Here is a 22335-nt window from a genome sequence, read left to right on the forward strand (position 1 = left end):
GTTAACTCTACTTTGGGTAAGTCTAGCACCTCATCTGTGCATTGCCATGCCAAATTCCAGAAAAGTCAAACAAAAAGCTAGAAGAATCCAGACAGGCTACAGCAAAGGAGTAGAATTTTGTAAGCTTCCACTGTGGAGTAGGGCACAAAAATGTATCCTGTTCTTGTTTATCTTCTGTTATTTGGTCATTATTTACTATAACTGGATGAATATTTTACAGCTATTAACCTTCAGTTACTTTTATTGTTGTCATAACTACCTTTCCTCCATTTGAAGTATTGTCCAGAGAATATTTTCTCTTGCTTTAAATATGGTTGCAATAACTTACTCTCAAATGTATTTTGAACTGATTGACTTTAAATTAATGTCATACACATACTGTTTTAGATATAAAAATAGTTTATTTGAATTGATTTTGATTGTCCTTAATAATTCTTTAAAAAGAGTGATGGGGGAGGGGAATTGATAAGCAACATTGCTTCTGGAGCAGCATGTTGCTGTTTATGAAATATATCAAACACTGCCATGCAGTATGCGAAATTATTTTTCCCAAAGCACACCTATTTTATAAACCGTTCTTAAACATGCAGTACATTACTGCCTGACTTATTTTGCATTTGTCATGTTCCAGAGCTATTCCTTTATCAACATAATCCCCTCTGTGGTTGTATTGCTTGCGACAAATTACTTCTGCTTTGTTTTACCTCAAGGTTATCCTAATCTCTAAAGAATACTTATGGACACTAAGTCTGAGAAGAAGTTCAGAACCATGACTGAAGTTCCATAAGATGCGGGTAAATTTAATAATTTGACATTTGGTATCTTCAATAGAGATTCTGAACAGTGTATGGTGACCTTGCATTACCATGCAATAAATGATTATTTTCATTTCAGTATCTTGTCTGGAGCTATAAACATGAAACTTAGAAATGTAGTAGTGGTAACAGGAAATGTTTCAAGGATTTGTAAACAATGCAATTGTTTCCTTAATTTACAAGTGTAATTATTGCATATATTGGTAATTGTGTGCAAATGTGCCTAATTAACCATTTGCAAATGCACAAATGAAGTGCATAGTTGCCCAACAACATGGGTAGAAAATTTGACTCTATATTTCCATATAATAGGAAGGAACTAGATGGCTCAACTGAGTGGCACCAGGTTACAGAGACTTTAACATATTGGCTAATAGTTTGCTTTATCCCACATCAGAGGAAAGGAATTATTATCTTCTAGCAGTTGTTGGCCTAGGTGGAATCATCTGATTGTCCCAATTCAGTTACCAGTGAACAGGAGTCTAAATGCCGAAAACCACCAATATATGTTACTCAGTGTTACCAAATTTGGTAGTCTCAGGAAAAAAAAGGCTATGGAGTGAAAGGGAATCGTGAACTACTCTCTCACCCCTAGAGGTGGGTCTTATTAAAGTCTGGTTCTACTCCGAAAAATGACTATTGAAACAGATCCTTCTTTCACTTTGTGTGTGTATTTAGATAGTGTGTTCTGGCTCATGCATCATTAAAAGAATTGTTAACTAAGTTCCATTTGTAAAACTAAATCCTTTCCTTGGTTATCATTGTGCCAGTTGTTCATTGGGTTTTGCATCTCAAAAATGTAATTGAAAATAAAATTGGGTTTGCACAATAGATGAGGGTAGAATTTGGATTACAGCATCTGTGTTACTGATAATACACGAGACAGAAAGAATCTAGCATGATTTTCAGATTTGAGGCCAACCAGGCAGAGTTAGCAATTAGAAATAATATTTGTGTATTTGGAAAGGAAGCACGTTGGGTTGTAAGTCACTGAGAGTCAATGAACACTCAACCTCACAATGCTAATTTTACAATCAATTTTCAGAGTAAAACCCACACACTCGTGGAACAATTAGAGGAACCTATACTAAGGCTTCTGTTGCTGAATCTAGTGTGTATGTACAGAGATTTCAATCTTCAGATCTCTCAATCTGACTTCTTTATAAGGTCATAACTTTTAAAGTGTCATTATCTGCATTGCTTTTACCTAACATGTCAATTACCATTTCCTCTATTGATTTATATTTTATTTCTGTAGTTCTCATCTTGGCAGAAGGAGCATGGATTTAACTTAGTTGAATACATGCTATACGTAGTCTAGCAAAACTCTAAGTAACTTGGCACAATTCTTTTAAAAAAAGGAAAATTGGCTACTTACCATTCCTACCATTTCCCAACCTCTGGAAGTGCTTCTTTTTCATTCACTTAACGTGAGTTAATGAAGATGGGCAAGCAATCACTTTAGATGTTGTTGTTGCTGTTGTGTCCAGTGTCTTTCAGGTACCTACTAACCCAAATAACTTTTCCATGTGAGTGCCATATTGCAAATGAATGCTGCCTGTTATCTAATGATAGAAGAACCTTACAAGGTTTCATGCTTTCTCCTGTTTTACAGCTAAAAACTGAAGAGTGAGAGATAGTGAGACTCTACAAGCACCAAAGAACTTGCAATCTGGTCTCATTGTAGTCTAAACAATTTGACAGTTTTCACTGAGAGAAGGTTGGGCAATATAACAGTGACTCTGAGTCAGGAGGGAAAGAGAAACTGATCACTTTGCCCCAAAGGCTTGGCTTGTTATGGAGGAAATTATTATTATAATTAGCAGCAGTGAGAAGGGACTCTTCTTTCTATGAAATGACTGTGGCTGATCTGCAAAAAATCTTTATGCTGACTGGCTAGCCAAGAAAATATCAGGGAGGATATGTGTGCTCTAGATGGGCACACCTGTAAATATGCTGTTGCTTAACCAGCCACAATACATGCCATAGACTGTACCAGTTGCTTGAGTAAGTTTGAGCTGCGAGATGGCTCCATTTGAAAAGCAAGCATGAGAGAGACCGCAGCATAGTTAAACAGCATTTTTTATCTTTTATTTCTTTATGGCATGTTTGTGCTTTTTTCTCCTTCAAACACCTAGAAAATAATAAGGTGATAAATAAAAGTCAGCATGGATTTGTCAAGAACAAATTGTGTCAAGTCAACCTGATAGCTTTCTTTGACAGGGTAACAAGCCTTGTAGATGGGGGAAGTGGTAGATGTGGTATATCTTGACTTTAGTAAGGCTTTGATACCGTCTCACGTGACCTTCTCATAAACAAACTAGGGAAATAAAACCTAGATGGAGCTACTATAAGGTGGGTGCATAACTGGTTGGAAAATCGTTCCAATATCAGTGGTTCACAATCATGCTGGAAGAGCGTAAAGAGTAGGGTTCCGCAGGGATTGGTTCTGGGTCTGGTTCTGTTCAATATCTTCATCAATGATTTACATAATGGCATAGAGAGTTCACATAAACTTTGTGGATGATACCAAGCTGGGAGGGGCTGCAAGTGCTTTGGTGAATAGGATTAAAATTCAAAATGATCTGGACAAACTGGAGAAATGGTCTGAAGCAAATAGGATGAAATTCAATAAGGACACAAGCAAAGTACTCCACTTAGGAAGAAACAATCAGTTGCACACATACAAAATGGGAAATGACTGCCTAGGAAGGAATACTGCGGAAAGAGATCTGGGGGTCATAGCGGATCACAAGCTAAATATGAGTCAACAGTGTAACACTGTTGCAAAAAAAGCAAACATCATTCTGGGATGTATTAGCAGGAGAATTGTAAGCAAGACATGAGAAGTAATTCTTCCACTCTACTCCACGCTAATTAGGCCTCAACTGGAGTATTGTGTCCAGTTCTGGGTGCCACATTTCAGGAAAGATGTGGAGAAATTGAAGAAAGTCCAGAGAAGAGCAACAAAAATGATTAAAGGTCTAGAAAACATGACCTAGTTTGGAGAAGAGAAGACTGAGAGGGGACATGATAACAGTTTTCACGTACATAAAAGGTTGTTACAAGGAGGAGGGAGAAAAATTGTTCTTCTTAACCTCTGAGGATAGCACAAGAAGCAATGGGCTTAAATTGCAGCAAGAGTGGTTTAGGTTGGACATTAGGAAAAACTTCCTAACTGTCAGAGTGGTTAAGCACTGGAATAAATTGCCTAGGAAGGTGGTGGAATCTCTATCATTGGGGATTTTTAAGAGCACGTTTGACAAACACCTCTCAGGGATGGTCTAGATAATACTTACTCCCGCCTTGAGTGCAGGGGACTGGACTAGATGACCTCTCTATGATTCTATGCTGGGGTGGGCAAACTTTTTGGGCCGAGGGCCACATCTGGGTGCAGAAATTGTATACAGGGCCGGGGCAGGAGGTTGGGGTGCAGGAGGGAATATGGGTTGTGGGAGGGGGTGTAGTGTGCAGGAAAGGGCTCAGGGCAAGGGATTGGGGCAGAGGAGGGGTGCAGGGTGTATGAGGGGGCTGAGGGCAGGGGGTTGGAGTTCAGGAGGCATGTGGAGTGCAGGAGGGGGGCTCATGGCAGGGAGTTGGGGTGCAGGAGGGGTGTGCAGTGCAAGAAGGGGGCTTAGGGCAGGGAGTTGGGGGGTGGGGTGCAGGAGGGGTTCCAGCTCCAGGGTGGCAGTGATATGCACCAGGACCAGGGCAGGCTCCCTGCATGCCCGGCCCCAGCCCCAGACCCAGCCCCGTGCCCCCTGGAGGAGGGAGGGGCAGAGGGCTCCGCTTGTGCTGCCCTTGCCATGCTGCCAGGTACCTCCCCCAAAGCTCCCATTGGCTGTGGTTCCCCATTCCTGGCCAATGGGAGCTGCGGGGGGCGGTTCCTGGAGGCAAGCACCTGAGGGCCAGCTGCTGCTGAGAGTGGCGCGGGGCCCACGGCACCACAGGGGGCAATCACACAGGCTGGATCCAAAGCCCTGAGGGGCCGGATTTGGCCTGCGGGCAGTAGTTTGCCCACCCCTGTTCTATGCTATGACTCAAGTGATGACCAAATAGCAATCTGGGACAAGTCTAAACAGGCGTTTCCAGGTAATAAGTCAAGTTGCTGAACAGTTAATGTTTGCTTTGTAAGGTCCAGGTAGGACAACACATGACCTTCTTACACATAGCTATTTTTGTAATATCTAAGTATTTCTTTTACACATCTCTGCTTCAAATCTCTTGCTTGTTAAGAGAAATGACTAACTCATCTGCAGTCTTCCTGGCCTAACTAATGTCAGTTCACACCAAAATAAATACAAATAGGTTAACAAACCTCTATAGACTATATATTCTAAGATTATTCTTAAAGAATTGCCTGAGACCAAGATAAGAGAGTATGAAATGGGGAAAACCTTCAAAATTATTTCAGATCAAGAAACAGATAAAAATTCAATAATGGTAAAGGAAAGTAGAAAATTAATCACATAGCTGGTTAACTACTACTGAAAGCAGGAGCTAGGTGGATATCTAGGGAATGGTCAAAAGAAAGAGGAAACTCTTAACAGAAATATCACTCCAACATGGCGCTAAAGCGTATAGGCCAAAATATTAGAAACATAAACATAGAAAAAAAGATAACTGAACCCAATTTTCTAACTTGCTTTCCTTCTGCCAGGATCTGTTTTTCTCAGTAGGAGAATCTAGCTAAGAAAATTTAATTCTTCTAGATGAAAAACACAATTGAGGTTCTCACTGAGACTTTCAGGGTTCAGGAGTCCTATAACAACACTTCCTTGGGAATCTGGTCCTAATCAAACTCCAGTGGCCAAGAATTAGATTGTAGTGGCCCCTGCCTTGCACGGCCTTGCAAAAGTCAACAAAATAGCCATGTGCGGCCTAATGGACTATGCTTCTTCATAGTGCCCCTGGGATTGCAAACCACCCAAAAAGATGCAGGCAGGAGAATGTGAAGATGAGGCATTAGACCCACCCCACCTGTCCAATGACCTGCAGAGAGGGTCTGTAGATCTAAAATGGCGTTCTGGTTAAAATTATTGGTGTTCTGAAATGCTGAGAACAATTTGTCTTGGTTCAAACATAAAAAAGAGTGTTTCCCTCTCTTATTCTTAAAAAATAAATCAAGCAAAGTTATAACTAATTCAATGCAATCAATAAATGAATACATAAAATGCAGTATTAGGTTACACAGTTTAAATTTTAAAGAGGTCAGCAAACATATCTAGGTATTTGTATGGCCCTCTTCTCTGTAGTATCTGAGCACTTCAAACAGGCATTAGAGCAGGACTAGCACCTGAGTCTCCCACATGCCAGATTAGTGCCCTAACCACGAGGCGATGGAATCAATCTTTCTCCACTCTCATGAATATTTAATTATTTATACAAAGTTAAACAGCTCCCATGGAGAAGATTGAGCAATACCCCAGAATACGCTATAGGATGATGGCTAGGGCCCTTTCCTAAGAGAGGGAGAAATCTTGGGTTCAACTCAGATGCAGCAGACACTTTAATCTGGGTCTTCCACTTCCCAGGTGAGTGCCGTAACCACTGTGCTATTGGGTATTACATACCACATGCTTTTCCTAACCTGCTTCCCCTGGCTGTCTGTTGTGTAAGGCCCGATCCAGAGTGAATGCTCTGAGAATGCCTATGGGATCCGGCCGCAGTGGAGAGGTAGATGGGGGAATGCCTCATCTGAGAACCTTGCCTGGCCTTAGGTGTGGGTGAAGGCTCTGAGCTGGTCATTAGCTGTAGGGTGGCACCATGACTTAGGTGGCTTTGTGCATGCCTACTTGAGGATAGGCACCTACGGTACTTTAGAGACCTACAGAGTTAGGTGGCAGCAGAGTGGTGATTTTGAGACTGTCAGTGGTGCCTAACAAGCAGTTAGGTACCTAAGCACTTTTGTGGATCAAGTACAGACAAACGAAGGGCCTGATTCCGAAGTCTGTTGAGTCTCTCCATTGACTTCAATGGGTTTTGCATTAGGCTGTATGGGCCAGATTTTCAAAGGTGTTTGACTAAAGATGCAGATGGATATCTAGTGGGATTTTCAAAAGCACCTAAGTAGGTTAGGCATCTAATTTCCAGCACATCTGAAAATCCCACTAGGCACCTGTCCATATCTTTAGGTGCCTGGAGTCACCCAAGGTCACTCAGAGAGGCTGCAGCTGAGCCAATCTGGGAACTGAAGCCAGATCTCTGGAGTCCCAGTCCTTAACCGTATGATCATCTTATCTATCCTGTAGTTCATACTGCAATGAAACTGAACCATTCACTTTACTTTGTGATATACATTTAACAATATTTATATAGCACCTTTCACACAAGAACCCAAAACACTTCATAGATTGTCTAGGAATCATTTCACTCTCCCTTGCCACCACTAGGGCAGAGATATAACAGTTATCTTTTTTCAGTAGCACTACACAAATAATGCTTTCAAGATGGAGAGTGAAAAATAATGTATCTGACTCAGACTGCGAAGAAATTTTACAGAGGCAGAATGTACCTGATTTGAAATTTGGCACACTGGGGCTAACTAGCCTACTCTTACAAAAAAATACTAAGCAATCTATAATATAAGGCCCACGAGTGGGCAGGGTCCCAGTTGCAAAAGTTCTCATTTAAACACACTAGTTGCCTTTATAGTTTCATATCATGACATATATTTCAAAAGTATCTGAGGTTACAGGTGAAATGGTGACACCAGGATTTTATTTAAATCTAAATTAAATTTCTTTCAGAATTTTTGCTACCCTTTAATTGGGGCAAAAATCTCTATCTGAACCAGATGAGAGACAAGCCCTTCTGCTCTCTTTTTTTGAATCTGTTTCAAAGAAGAGGAACTACAAAGTGAAATCATTTTGTTAATGTTCTCTTTCTTTCCCAAAGCAAGCATCTGAGGAGGCCTCCGATTTGATGCTCCAGTTCCCATACTAAAATCCCCTGCCATGTCATTGTTCACGGTGAGCTTAAATAGGCCAAGCAAGCATGCTGTTCATACAACTGTATTTGTTCAGGTGCACTGTTCCCAACTGCATGGGGCCACCCATTCCCAGTACTGAATGCCAGCAAGCAAGAGAAGGGGAAATGGGTAGGGAGGAGAATTATATTTAAAGGTCCTACTATTGTTAGAGCAGTTACAATGTCCAAATGGATTATAATTAACACTAGGAAGCACATGATTTTCTCCTCTTTGCCATTTAGGAAAACAAATGATATCTTTGTTTCATAGCGATCATGTTCAGATTTGGTAGTGTTTAAGATGCTAAGAAGTGCCCTCCTCTTCTTTTTCTATGAACTGCAGGCAATACCTTTTTTTTTTTAATCTCCCACACCAAGTTCTTATTAAAGAAAATAAATGTTAATGGGATGCCTTCAGCAGTATAATTAAAACTTTCTAGCTTGATTAAAGTATGCAAACTGTCATCTGCTACATTGTAAGAGGCTCTGTCATTGACATTTTGGAATATGCACTGCATTCAGGGGGAAAGGTCCCAAAGGGGGTTTATTTTCTTCTAAGTAAGCATAATTCATGACAAAATTAAAAAAGAAAACCATACAGTAAGCTTAAAATAAACAAGGCACTTGTAAGTACAGGAGAATCTTACTTACTATTGTTCAACCAATAATTAATGCCCTGTTCCCAAGGCGAGCCTTTTTTATATATAAATAACGAGGTGTTATATAAAAATGTATATGCTGCAGACAGCAGCGGTAGCTGGGCATCTGCCTTGCCTACTAATGAGGCTAAAACACTGGAGTGAGTCACACTGCCAAGGAACATGTTCTTGTGCACATTTCTAAGGCACAGATTTCAGAGTCTCGGTGTTTCACTCAAAAGAATGGGGCTTGGAAAGATGGGGCAGCATGAGTAGGTGTGTGAAATATGAAGTGTAGGTTGGGAAGGCTGGCATGATGTGAAAAATGATTGTATGTTGTGTTACAAATTATCGTTGCATCAGAGAGTGAAATAATCTCCCAATTCAGGTCCAGGGAGAATAAAAATGGATCATATATAAAGACATTTCAAATGACTTGTAGCAAGCTGAAAATTGTTCACATGAAGTGACACAATGTGATTCCATTACTTGATTCTTCACAATTATCACACACCCTTTCCACCAACTATTTGTTATGATTTAGAGAGGAAACCTGCCTCTTCTGGTTTTAATTTGGTTGTGCTGTCTGTACACACACTGATGTTTGAAATGGGCTGTCTAGGCTTTCATAAGAAATAAGAAACAGCCCTGGATCATTTGGGTATTTATTTAGTTATTTGCTTTATACAATGCAGGGTTGCACCCAACTTTGTTCACTTGGGAAGAAGATCTGCAGATCATGAGGTTTTCTCTCTCAGGTCCCTCCGAAAAAGCAACAGATCTTGAGAGCTCATTGGCACATGGCAGTATGGGCTTGGGATGAAAGCATGCCTGAAAGCTGCCAGTCTCTGTGTACTTGGAGATTGAGTTGTTTTATTCTGCAAATCAAACCAGAACAAAAAAATGCTTAATATTCTCCACTCCCTCAACACCACCCTTTTTTAAAAGAATTCTCCATTGACTTTAATTAAGCTCTTTGTAAGCTCCCAAACTTGCTTGCCAGATGGGTTTTCCCAAGCTCTGTTTCAGTATAATGCACAAGTTTCACATTGGCAAAACTGGGCATAAAACGTCCCTTGCTTCTGTTAGCATTACTGGAATCAGGGATAAATTTCTTGTGAGGGAGATGGGAAAGACAGAGAGAGCGAATGAGAATTGATTATTTTGTTATCTTTTTATAAAACTGGAAGTTTAAGTGCCATCTGTGAAAGAGTTAACTATAGACATGAACTCATTTTGCCCTCAAGAAACAAAATTTTAGATCTGAACTTTACAGGGAAGGGGAGGATTTCAAGACTCAGATCCATATTTGCAGCTCTCAGATTTTGCAGGAAATGGTAGCTTGCTGGGAATGTTCCGGATAGATTGCTTTCTAGCTTATTTCATTGGGTGAGTATGTTGACATTTGCAGTTCTGCTCAAATGTTTGGGACACAGAGATCTGGAGAAGCTTGAATATTCTACCAGATGCTTTTATCAAGTTTATTTATAGTTGCCAATTTTGGCTGGATGTATTCCTGGAGGTTTCATCCCATGGCATAATCTTTAATTAAAGATTAATCTTTGATTCCTGGAGACTCCAGCACAATCCTGGAGGGTTGGCAACCCTGATAGAAAGACAGTCCCCCCCCCAAAAAAAATCACCTTAAATGATATAGCTTCAGCCCTAGCTGAACAAAATATAGACTCATTTGTCAGCAAGATGACATGGAGAGAGATTTAGTGATTTCACATTTTTAAACAGACGACACAACTATGTCTCAAATTAGGGTGACCAGACAGCAAATGTGAAAAATCAGGACGGGGGTGGGGGTAAATAGGAGCCTATATAAGAAAAAGACCCAAAAATCGGGATTGTCCCTATAATATCGGGACATCTGGTCACCCTATCTCAAATTCCTGTACACGCTCCAGTCAGTCATACTATCCCTGCAAACTAGAAATTGCACGTTGTCTTATAAGATGTCTTCCTGACAATGAAAAATCTACCAGCCCCAAGAATGTTTAAACTTAAAAGAATTAGGGCTATATTTTCACAGTTTCGTGCCTGTGGATGCACATCAAGTAAATCTATTAAACAGCTGGGCTAATACAAGCATCAATTTTCATTATTTGCTCAAATTAATTCACTTCATTTGTGATTTTGCCCCTTTGGTTTTCACCATCCATGATCATTTGGGGGACTGAATTATATGCACATGAATGTTAGCAGAATGCAAGCTTGACACCTTAGCTACAACTGGGATATTTTAATATGGGTTTGAGCACAGTGTGATACAGCTGGGGTAGGTCTCCCTATGACGCTCACCAGAGCCCTCACATCACAGAAACAATTAAATGAGTCAAACAGGGATCTGTTTGAATTTCAGAATCAGGAATCAAATATGAGTATCAAATTGTTTGTGATCAATCCATGGGGGAGGCCAAAGGGTTCAGAAGGAAAAAAAAGTATTGAAAACTGAATAATAACTCTACTGGAGGAAATTTTGCAACAAACAGAAATTGAGGCTACATTCATCACAGCCATAAATGCTTGGTTCCAGGGGAGAGTTATGGAGAAGGTGAAGTATACGTCTGGGGTCTGCAAACTCTAATGACTAAAAATGAAAGGGTTTCCAGCAAGAGCAGACTTACTTTCCTTTCAGTCAACTAATCCTTAATACATTCAGTGTATCCAATTTCTGATTTGCTAAAGAATGTTGCTACACAAATGATTAATTTTGCTAAGGCAGCACAGATAGCTTTCCATTTTTCTAGGAATCTCTGCTTCATTGCACACTTGCACTGATGTTACCGTGAAAAATGGTTCTTTAAAATAGCATCAGCCCTTGTTATAATTTCTAGTGGATGTGTGTGTACATTTGTAGAGAGCTGGTGTACAAGATTCCACAACATTTATATCTAAAGCTTAATTTCAGAATTTTTTTAGAAAAAGATCATGGGGTAATCAGTTGGAGTTGGGAGCACTAGGTTACAATCCATGTATAGTTTCAAAAGTTTTCTAGACACCAACAGGACCTTTGAGGAGCAGCAAGTGCTGTCCAGGATTCTCTGTTCAGTGTCCTCTTCTGGATCACTGATTTTTAACCTTTGATCCTCACTTGCATTCCTGTTTTCTCATTTGTTGTCCCAAGAAACCATTTGTAACCTAGGCTCAGTGGCTGATAGGGAGGGCCTAAGCCCACCATTTCCCAGCTATCACAATAGCTATACAGAGGCAGGTTCTTCATGCAGTTAGGAAGAAAATGAACTTCTCTCACCTCTGCGGCGTTCCTTGCCTGTCCTCCAATGCGCCCTACACTCCTCCCCATCTCCAACCGCATCTACGTTAAGGATGGGAGATCCTTGGGTTTCTTGTGGCAAAGCTGGTGATGGGGTGCTTAAAAAGGAAATATTGGGTAGAGGGAAGGTTCCTTTCAGGTGTTAAAGGGAAGCTGGTTGGGGATTGTTTGCTTCCATGTCTTGCAGACCAGACTAAAGGTTTGGGTCAATAAATGGAGTTCCAAATCCCTGGGAGAGAGTGGTCTCAGTTGATTACAATCTATTTTGATTTTTCTTTCTTACCTAATATGAATTGATCAAAAAAGATAGAGTATTTTTAAAGGTTTAGGGATTTGTTCTGTATGCAGTGAGTAAATGGCCCTAAAAAGGGGATGGAGGGGAGAGAGAGAGAGATTAAAGAAGAGATAAATGAATTAGCTGGAATAAGATAAGAGCAATCACATAATTTCACTGAGAACAAGACATTCAGGTAACTTGGATAAGTATCAAAATACTGGTGCTGCTTATTCAAACAGAAACTTTGGAAGACTCCATGACAGAGAGAGAGAGACACACACACACACACACACAAAAGCCAGGAAAAATATAAGCAAAGAACAAAAAGCAGATAAGGCTCAGCAATTGCTAAAGGGGATACATGAAAATGTGCATCTACCAGATTTAGAGCCAAATTCTGCTCTCAGTTACACTCTGTCCAGAGGAACCTCTTTGAAGTTATGCTGTTTTAAATTTGGAGTAACTCCATTGATTTTAATGGAGTTATTTGAGATTGACACCAGAGTAACAAAGAACTGAAATGAAGCCTTCAATAGTGCTAGTAGAAATAAATCAAAGTGGTGATGGTTGTATCAGGATTATGTTTGGGGTTGAATGTTCAGTACAAAGTAGGGAGCTGAGGGTTTCAGTCTCACAAAATTCCATCATGTTGGCTGAAATCTCATAAGAACCATTGTCAGGCCTCATCTGATACAGAAGTTGAAAGCAGAACCTACCCAGTATGGGATCTGACGTGGGATTAAAATTTGGGAATTTAAATCCAACCTCCCCTCCTCCACTGAATTTCAACAGGGCTCAGATTTGATTTTCCTTCCTATATCTCTATGGTTTGGGTGTTTATTAAGCAGTCCTAAGTGTTATATCCTTGGGGCAGCCGGTGTAGGAAGCAATCACTTGAGGCCAGAGAGCAGGCAGCTAACCAAAACCTCCATTTTATTTACAGATATACAGAGAGCTCACTCAGCCGGTTGAAACCGGTTGAGCTAACCCATAATAATCTAACTCAGTTGCCATAGCAACAAAAACCATGACAACCAAATACACAACACTAAGACAAGAGTATTCCATACAGAAGTGTGTGTTTGTGCAAAATAACATGTCACACATAATAGGCCTTTAAACCTCACAGAAGTGTTGCACCATAAATAATACTTGAACATTTAATGAAATAACAGGAGAGAGTCCCAAACAGACAGGAAACTCTCTTGGAGATTTAACCAGCCTAAATCAATTCCCACATCCCCCCAGCCCACAGGCAGCAAGTCCCAAGGAAACACCTCCTCTTCTTTCAGCCTCTGGGACAAAACCTCTAGAAGGAAAAGGATAAGAGGAAAAATAAACCCTTTGCAACATGCCTCTCTGCCCATGGCTCCTACATGATGTTTTTATAATTGCAGGCAAAGTTGAAACAGCCCACAGGTGAGCTAAACCTTATTAACCCTGTCCCAATGAGGATCAACAAAATACTTTATATAAGAGGAGATAATTATGTTCTCAGTTTTCCTGGCTACATACTCTGCTATAGGTTCCATTCCTTATAAGCTATGTGCAGTCTTGTTACAGAGCAGTAGCTAAGAAGGGTTATAAACTATGGCAATTAGTGACAAAATCTGTACAAACAGCACCGGAACCTGTTGACCTTCAATCTCATTGCAAAGCCCATCTGTTTGGACAGATTTTGGCTTGAGGGGGGGCATTTTATTTAATTGCAGAGTTAGTTCTTTTGTCAAGTTAACTGAAATCAACTACATTTTGATTTCTTTAGTCATAGTACAAATGCCTGGAGAAGTAACAAAGGGTGTGTTTTAAAATACATTAAAAAATACATCATGATGTCTTGTTCAGAAGGTTTTACTGTTTTGTTTTGCTCGGGTTCATCCTGCAAGAATACCAAAACAGGCATGTTTGAATGTAATATATTATTGGCTTTATTTCTGACAGGAGACCTCTGTAGCTCAGATTGTCTTTTTAAATGCAGGCTGAGGGAGAAATTTTGACATTCCCACAGCCATTTCATTCATTTAATAGCTATACTATTGGCTGTCCCAATTCTTTAATTTACAATGAAGCTACACTGAATTAGTCATAACTATAAAAGCTGTTCAGAATCACACTTATATTATACTAAACAGAAGTATCTCCAGCTGGTATGGCAGCTTGTGAGGCTTGTTTGGCAGCAATATCGTGTAATCTACCAATAGGTACAAAACAAGAGTTACTTACAATTTGTTTTACAGGTCTTACTACAGTACTGATAAATGTACTTGCTCAGAGGGGTTAGGAGAGTTCATCACATGCTACTAATACAGTTAACACAAAACACCATATTTAGTACCTTGCTGTACCAATCTGGCATAACAAATGGAATGTTTCTCTGTGTGCAAACTCTTCTACAATGGGATCCACCTTCTATAATGGTGACACGCTATTATTTTGGCTAAACTCTGCCCCAAAACACCCCACAACCCCGCTTGTAACTCACAGCATGAGTCTGACTTTGACCTATAAAAGCCAGGAAATTCAGCACTTAAAGGATATACTTTAAGCAAAATATATAAAACTCTGCCATAAACTGTACTTTGGGGAACTGGGCCTTAATGGCTAAATGGAGATCTCTATTGTAACAATGCTTTAATAGTATTTTGGAGTTCTTTGAAGTGCTTTACAAATCATATACAATCTTCAGTGCTGTGAGGTGGGCGCTCTGTGTATTGTCCCCATTTTACAACTGGGAAAACTGAAACAGAATGTGTATTAAGTATCTTGTCCAACTGCATAAAGGAAGTCACTGCTAGGATTAGAATCCAGGCATCCATAGCTCCATGTCCTGTACTTAGAACATAACATTTGCTATAGACACTAAAGGGTACCAGCAGTTTGATACAGTAGGGGAAATCAGGGCAGCTACTGCAGTAAAAGGATTAACTAAATTAACTAAATTACCTGGAGTATTATGGTTTGGAGCCATATTCCACCCCTCTCTTACTTCCTGGTTTGTAAGTGGAAGTTTCCTTCCACTCTGTGTTATGTGGTTGAGAAAAGCATCAAGTTTACAGACTGCAGTGGTGTGAGTAGAGTGTTTGTTTGTTTTAAGTGGACTCCTTACAAATGCTACCCAGATAGGTGTGCATCGGTATTCTGGATTTAATCACAAAGCCTAGTAGACTTGGCAAACTGGATCTTTATTTTAGTTTCCTTTGTATTTTTTCTAAGTAATAACTTGAATGAAGGCAAGTGGTTTCACCTCCACTTGGAACTAAAAAGTATCACTGAGCGCTCTCTTTTGTTTAAATGCTATTTTTGGTATTGTGGCTGTTAAAACATTTGTTGTGTGCTGTTGTGTTTGTCTTACCACCTGATCACAGGCCACATTTGTGTTTGCTGGTTGTCTGAAATTATCTACATACTTAGTTACACATTGGTATGGTGTATTGAAAATTGTAGTAAAATTATACCTATCCCTTTAAATTGTAGGTCTGTAGACTTTGGCCTGGTCTACACTAGGACTTTAATTCGAATTTAGCAGCGTTAATTCGAATTAACCGTGCACCCGTCCACACCAGGAAGCCATTTAGTTCAACCTAGAGGGCTCTTTAGTTCGAATTCGGTACTCCACCCCGACGAGGGGAGTAGCGCTAAATTCGACATGGCTATGTCGAATTAGGCTAGGTGTGGATGCAAATCGAACTTACTAGCTCCGGGAGCTATCCCACAGTGCACCACTCTGTTGACGCTCTGGACAGCAGTCCAAGCTTGGATTCTCTGACCAGCCACACAGGAAACGACCCGGGAAAATTTGAATTTCTTTTCCTGTCTGGGCACTTTGAATCTCATGTCCTGGTTGGACATCGGGGCGAGCTCAGCAGCACCTGCAACGATGCAGAGCTCTCCAGCAGAGGAGTCCATGCAATCCCAGAATAGAAAGAGGTCCCCAGCATGGACAGACCGGGAAGTCCTGGATCTGATCGCTGTGTGGGGCGATGAGTCTGTGCTTTCGGAGCTGCGCTCCAACAAACGGAATGCAAAGACCTACGAGAAGGTCTCCAAAGCCATGGCACTCAGAGGATACAGCCAGGATACAACGCAGTGCCGCATGAAAATCAAGGACCTGAGACAAGGCTACCAAAAAGTCAGAGCGGCAAACGGACGCTCCGGAGCACAGCCCCAGACCTGCCGCTTCTACGAGGCACTGCATGCCATTCTAGGTGGGTCTGCCACCACTGCCCCACCAGTGACCGTGGACTCTGAGTATGGGATAGTGTCGAGGGGCAGTTCCTCGGCGATGTTCGCCGATGGGGAAGATGAGGAAGGGTTTGTGGAGGACGACGCAGGCGACAGCGCTTACAATACCGCTTTCCCCGACAGCCAGGATCTCTTCATCACCCTCACAGAGATCCCCTACCAACCCTCCCCGGCCGTTAACCCGGACTCAGAATCAGGGGAAGGATCAGTCGGTAAGTGCTATAAACATGGAAACATTTATCTTTTAAAAAACAGGAATAAAAAATATGTAAAAACTATATGAAACCTTTTGCTTAAAAAACTATATAAAGAGAAGGTCCACACAGATAGGGATGGAACAGAAATCCTCCTGGGACAGTTCCACGAAGCTCTCGGAGAGCAGCTCGAAAAGTCTCCGCAGGAGGTTCCTGGGGAGAGGTGCCTTATTTGGTGCTCCATGGAAGCACACTCTTCCGCGCCAGGCCATCCTAATGTACAGCGGAATCATTGCCTCCACCAGCATTGCAGCGTACGGTCCTGGTCTGTGCAGGGATTCGAGCAGCATCCGCTCTCTCTCTCTCCGAGTGACCCGCCTCAGGCTAATCTCATACGGCGACTGCTGCATCTAATTAGGGCAATTAGTGTACTGTTACTATTGTGAATGCTTGACTTTTACTTTGCATAGCAATGACCTTCGCTTAACAGCCACGTGTTGGAGGCCACAGAGGAAAAGCATACAGTGATCTTTCCCGTGCACAGCCGCGAGGGGCTGGAACAGGGTCAGACTTTATGCTTTACAGATTGCCTTCAGCGGGAGGGCACAGCTATCCATTAACTGTTAAGCAGCCTATAGTGTAGTGCTTACCAGGCCTGGCTGCTACACGGATTGAGCTGTACCGCCCTGCTTGTCCGATCTCCTGTGCAAGACCGCAGCCAATGAAAGCGTATTCCGAAATCTCGAACTTGTCCTGAGAGCTCGTGAGACTAGGTGCCCTGTATGGTCTTATTCACAGAAACTGACTAGACTGTGTTCAGTGTTCGCAAACATGTATCTTTTCAAGGAAATCACTTCCTTTTTCCCATCACACAGCTGCGGCTCTTTCACGAACTGCCCCGGCATCCCCCTCACAGAGGCTGGCGCAGATTAGGCGGCGAAAGAAAAAGACTAGGGACGACATGTTCTCGGAACTGATGGCTTGCTCCAGAGCCGAGGCAGCCGAGCAGAGACAGTGGAAGGAGACCCTATGTCAGCAGCAGCGCTCACACAGCGAACGGGAGGACAGGTGGTGGCAGGAAGACCAGCAGGCGACTCAAACGCTGCTTGGGCTAATGAGGGAACAAACGGACACGCTCCGGCGCCTTGTAGATGTTCTGCAGGACCGCAGGCAGGAGCAGAGAGCCCCCCTGAACTGTATCTGCAACCGCCTTCCCCCGCCACAAAGTCCTGCCCCCCCCTCACCCAAAATCACAAGAAGGAGGGGCGCTAGGGGCCGTGAAAACTGTCACTCCACCCCAGCAGAGCGTTCATGTACCAAACAGCTCTCATTCCCTAAAGTGTGAGAAGTGCTTCCCTTCCAGGATCACCCAGTCCCAAATCCAAGTTTCATCCCCCCACTGTGTAGTTGAGTATTAAAAGTAGTTTGTTGTTATTCACTGTTTCCGTCACGTTTTCCTTGTCAGAAGACTTTGTGTGAAGGGGGGGGAGGGGTTTTTTAATTGCATAGGACAGCCTCCATTACCAGGGTACAGACTTGGGGGCAGGATCAACAGCAGGACACACACACAGACTGCAGTCACTAGGCACTAGGGTCATTCTGGGAGGTGAATGCTGCCCCGGGTCAGTATGTGAGGTGTATGGTGCCCCAGGGTCCTAGCGCCTGACATCCACAAATGGCAAGGCAGGCTGCCCTTACCATGCCCTTCCCCCCTAGCCACGAGCCTCTCCGATGCCCTGAGCCCCAGCAAGAGCCCTCATCCACGGACACATACTCACCCTTCCCACACACCCCTCACCCCTTCCTATGCCCCAACCCCCAGTCCAGAGCCTGCATCCAAACTCCGTCCCAAAGACGGCACCCCTCACCCCTTCCTGCAAACCCACCCCTTCCTGCACACCCACCTGCAACCGTCCTCCCCCCAGAGACCGCTGTAGGAGCAGGAGCCTGTCATTCCTCTAGTGTAGAAGCGGTCTGGACATCAGTGCACACCGTACCCACCACAGTCCGCGTCCATGTTTCAACCCTTGAACAGGAATTCATAATTAAAGAAAACTTTATTAATAATCAGTGTTCCATTAAAGTTATTTTAAAACGTGTGTTGGAAGGAGGGAAACCCGGAGAACGGGGTATGTAACCGCAGATCGAAGTCAACAGCCACTGAAACAGGCTCAGGTTCAGCTTCTCTGTAAATCAACTGGAGAGTCATAGGTTACCCTGCTCTCCGAGGAACCTATCTTTCAAAGCCTCCCGGATGCACAGCGCTTCCCGCTGGGATCTTCTATCGGCATGGGTGTCTGGCTGAGCGTAATCAGCAGCCAGGCGATTGGCCTCAACCTCCCATCCAGCCATAAAGGTCTCGCCCTTGCTCTCACAGAGATTGTGGAGCACACAGCAAGCAGCAATAACAACGGGGGTATTTTTTTCGCTGAGGTCCGAGCGAGTCAGTAAGCTCCGCCATCTCCCCTTGAGACGTCCGAAAGCACACTCCACCACCATTCTGCACTTGCTCAGCCGGTAGTTGAAGAGTTCCTTCTCACTGTCCAAGGCACCTGTATAGGGCTTCATGAGCCAGGGCATTAGCGGGTAGGCTGGGTCCCCGAGGATCACTGTAGGCATCTGCACATCCCCAACCGTTATTTTGTGGTCCGGGAAGAAACTACCTGCCTGGAGGCGTTTAAACAGACCAGAGTTCCTGAACACACGCGCGTCATGAACCTTGTCCGGCCACCCCACGTAGATGTTGGTAAAATGTCCCCTATGGTCCACCAGTGCTTGCAGCACCATAGAAAAGTAGCCCTTTCGGTTAATGTACTCGCTGGCCTGGTGGGCCGGTCCCAGGATAGGGATGTGAGTCCCATCTATAGCCCCACCGCAGTTTGGGAATCCCATCGCGCCGAAGCCATCTATGACGACCTGGACGTTTCCCAGGGTCACTACCTTTGAGAACAGTTGCTCAATGATTGCGTGGGCTACTTGAATCACAGCAACCCCCACGGTAGATTTGCCCACGCCAAAGTGGTTCGCTACTGACCGGTAGCTGTCTGGCGTTGCAAGTTTCCAGAGGGCTATGGCCACTCGCTTCTGCACACTCAGGGCTGCTCGCATACGGGTGTCCTGGCGCTTCAGGGCAGGGGCCAGCAAGTCACAGAGTTCAAGGAAAGTGCCCTTACGCATCCTGAAGTTTCGCAGCCACTGTGATTCATCCCAGACCTGCAGCACTATGCGGTCCCACCAGTCCGTGCTTGTTTCCCGGGCCCAGAATCGCCGTTCCACACCATGAACTTGACCCATTCCCACCATGATCTCCACTGCACGGCGTACCCTGCTTTGTGAGAGGTCTGCGCCACTCTGTGACTTCCTGTCCTCACCGCGCTGACGGAGCCTCCTCGCCCGATTTCTCAGCAGCTGACTGTGGAAGAGGTGGACGATAAGGTGCGAGGAGTTGACAACGGCCATAAGTGCAGCGATGATCGCAGCGGGCTCCATGCTCGCAGTGCTGTGGCGTCCGAGCTGTAACCGACCAGAGAAGGGCGCGAACAGATTTCCCGCCGGCGCTTTCATGGAGAGAGGGCGGGAGTGACGGTTCAATGATGACAGTTACCCAAAACCACCCTCGACACATTTTTCCCCCCAGCATGCATTGGGGGGAAATCCCAGGATTCCAATGGGCAGCGGGGAGTGCGGGAACTGTGGGATAGCTTCCCACAGTGCACCGCTTCCAAAGTCGACACTGGCCCCGTTACTGTGGACTCACACAGTCGAACTAGTGTATTTAGTGTGGATACACAACTTCGACTTCATAAGGTCGATTCCACAAATTCGAATTAAGTTGATTCGAAATAGTCTTGTAGTGTAGACGTACCCAAGGAAGCCATGTGATCAGGGTCCTCAGTGTGCAGTCTGCAAAGAGCCAGCCAGCAGCAAGGTGGGTTGAGTTGTGTCTCTGCCTTAGGCAGCAGCTTGCTATTTGTTCTGCTTTTGTGTGTGTTAGTGTTACACTGCAGGGTAGCAGCTTTCCAGAAAGATCATTTTATGTTTCTTCTAATTTTTCTATGTGAATGTAACAATTTGTGTTGCCACACATAACCTTCTGTTCCTTTTCAAATGTTGTCATAATCTACCAGATGTTCTGTTTTTAAAGGGACAGTCCCGTATTTAAGCCCCCCCTGCAGATGACCTGACTTTTTCTTAAAAACAGGCAAACTGTCTCATATTTGCTGTCTCTCCACCCCCTCCCCCCTCGATCCCAATCAGTACTTGTGGGTCCTGCTGCTGGCCGGATCCCTGCTTGCCAGGCACCAGCCCATGAGTAGTGAGTGTGTGTATGGGGTGTCCAGTAGCTAGCGATAGAGGTGGGTGTGCAAGGCTGGTGGCGAGGCAAAGCTGCAGCACACAGTGCTGGCCGCTCTCCCTCCTGGTCCATCAGCGCAGCCCTCACTGTGTGCTGGTTCTTGGCCAGCAGGCCCTGTTCTTCTCCAGCCGGCACTGGCTGCACACTGCCAGCTGTGGTGGCCGGTGAGTGCGAGTAGGCACCAGGCGGCAGCCAGTTACGTATCACCTCTGCTGCTCCGTGCTCCCCCTCCCCTTCACACACCCCCCCCAGCCCCGCTGCTCCTCCATAATCCTTCCAGTGCTGTGCAGAGAACCAGCCCCTGCTCCCCGTCGGAGCACTCAGCTCACCAACAACCTGACCGGCAGGCTCCTTCCTTCCCCCACTGCCTCTGGCTGGGCCGGTGCCCCAGTAAACCCTAAGACCCTCTGGCCCAGAGCGCTGGCCGGGAGGAACCATGGGGAAGCCTCTCCGCCCCTCAGCTAAGCTCTGGAGTGGCAGGGGAAAGCGATTTCCAGCCTGTTCACATCCCAATCCTGGAGGCTCCACAGCAGCCCTGGGGCAGGAGCTTAGCACCTTCTTTCTTCCGCACCAGCCTGGGTCCTGCACCCAGCAAGCGTGGGGTTGGTCCATCCTCTAGGCACCCTCCCCTGCTGAGTCACCTCTCTAGACAGGTTTGCTGAAGCCCCTGTAGTCAGGTTCCCTGGGTCACAATGCATCCTTAGGCCTTAACCCCTTCCTGCCCACGCTGTAGCCAGGGGCAGGAGGTGGCTGGGTTATGTCAGTGGCCAGCAGCAGCCTGGAGGTGTTAGCTGCCTTTTAACACTGTGTGGGCAGGAAGGGACAAGCTGCTTCCAGCCATGGGGGGAAGAAGAGATGAGCTCTGCAAAGACATGGGCCAGGACATCCCTCCCCCTTTTCCTCCCCCTACATGGCTGGAAGCAGCTCCCATCTCTCCTTTACAGTGCTGAAGGGCTGCTAGCCACATTCTGGTATGAACCCTGCAGCAATCTGGGGATGGGGGGCACATGACTTTGCATGCACCCCCCCACGTGCTGCCTTGGGAAGACGTGGCACCAGGTACTAGGAGAGGCGGGTCTGTCCCGAGGGCAGCGCCAGGCAGGAAGGGTTGGGTCGGTTGTCACACTCCCACCCCATGTGAGGGAGGTGAATGGGAGTGTGGGTGTGTCATCTCTCCCCGTGGGTGTGTCACCCCGCCCCATGTGAACCTTAAAGTCTTAAAGATAAGAAGGTAAATAAAAAGAATCCAGCTATGCAGTATTTCTTTTTAACAGTGGCTCAGACAACTTGATGTTAATTTGAACATTTGGACTGCATAGTTGTAATTGATTGCTGTTGAACTCACTTGAATATGAGTAATGTTACCAGGTGTCCCATATTCAGCATAGGGAAATCGTAACCTCATGTCTTCTGCTCACAAGACCCATTGGACCCTCAGAGTTAATAACGCTGATGTGATTTTAAGGTATATTGCGCTGACATCTAGAGTTGCATTCTGATGCTAAACCCACTATCTGTGGCATCATAGTCCTCTACGATAAAAGCAATATTTATGGTTTCACAAAC

The 22335-nt window shown here is 44.3% G+C and overlaps 1 long non-coding RNA gene across 1 annotated transcript in view; it reads left to right on the plus strand.

The window, feature by feature from the left end:
• Positions 1–747: 747 nt before the first annotated feature.
• Positions 748–22335, plus strand: part of LOC123376442 — a 67285-nt gene continuing 45697 nt past the window's right edge. Inside the window, exon 1 of the long non-coding RNA XR_006581790.1 lies at positions 748–794. This is a non-coding gene — a long non-coding RNA (uncharacterized LOC123376442). The remainder of the gene's footprint in view (positions 795–22335) is intronic.

The sequence above is a fragment of the Mauremys mutica genome, chromosome 8, assembly GCF_020497125.1.
Source record: "Mauremys mutica isolate MM-2020 ecotype Southern chromosome 8, ASM2049712v1, whole genome shotgun sequence".
Classification (NCBI taxonomy): domain Eukaryota; kingdom Metazoa; phylum Chordata; order Testudines; family Geoemydidae; genus Mauremys; species Mauremys mutica.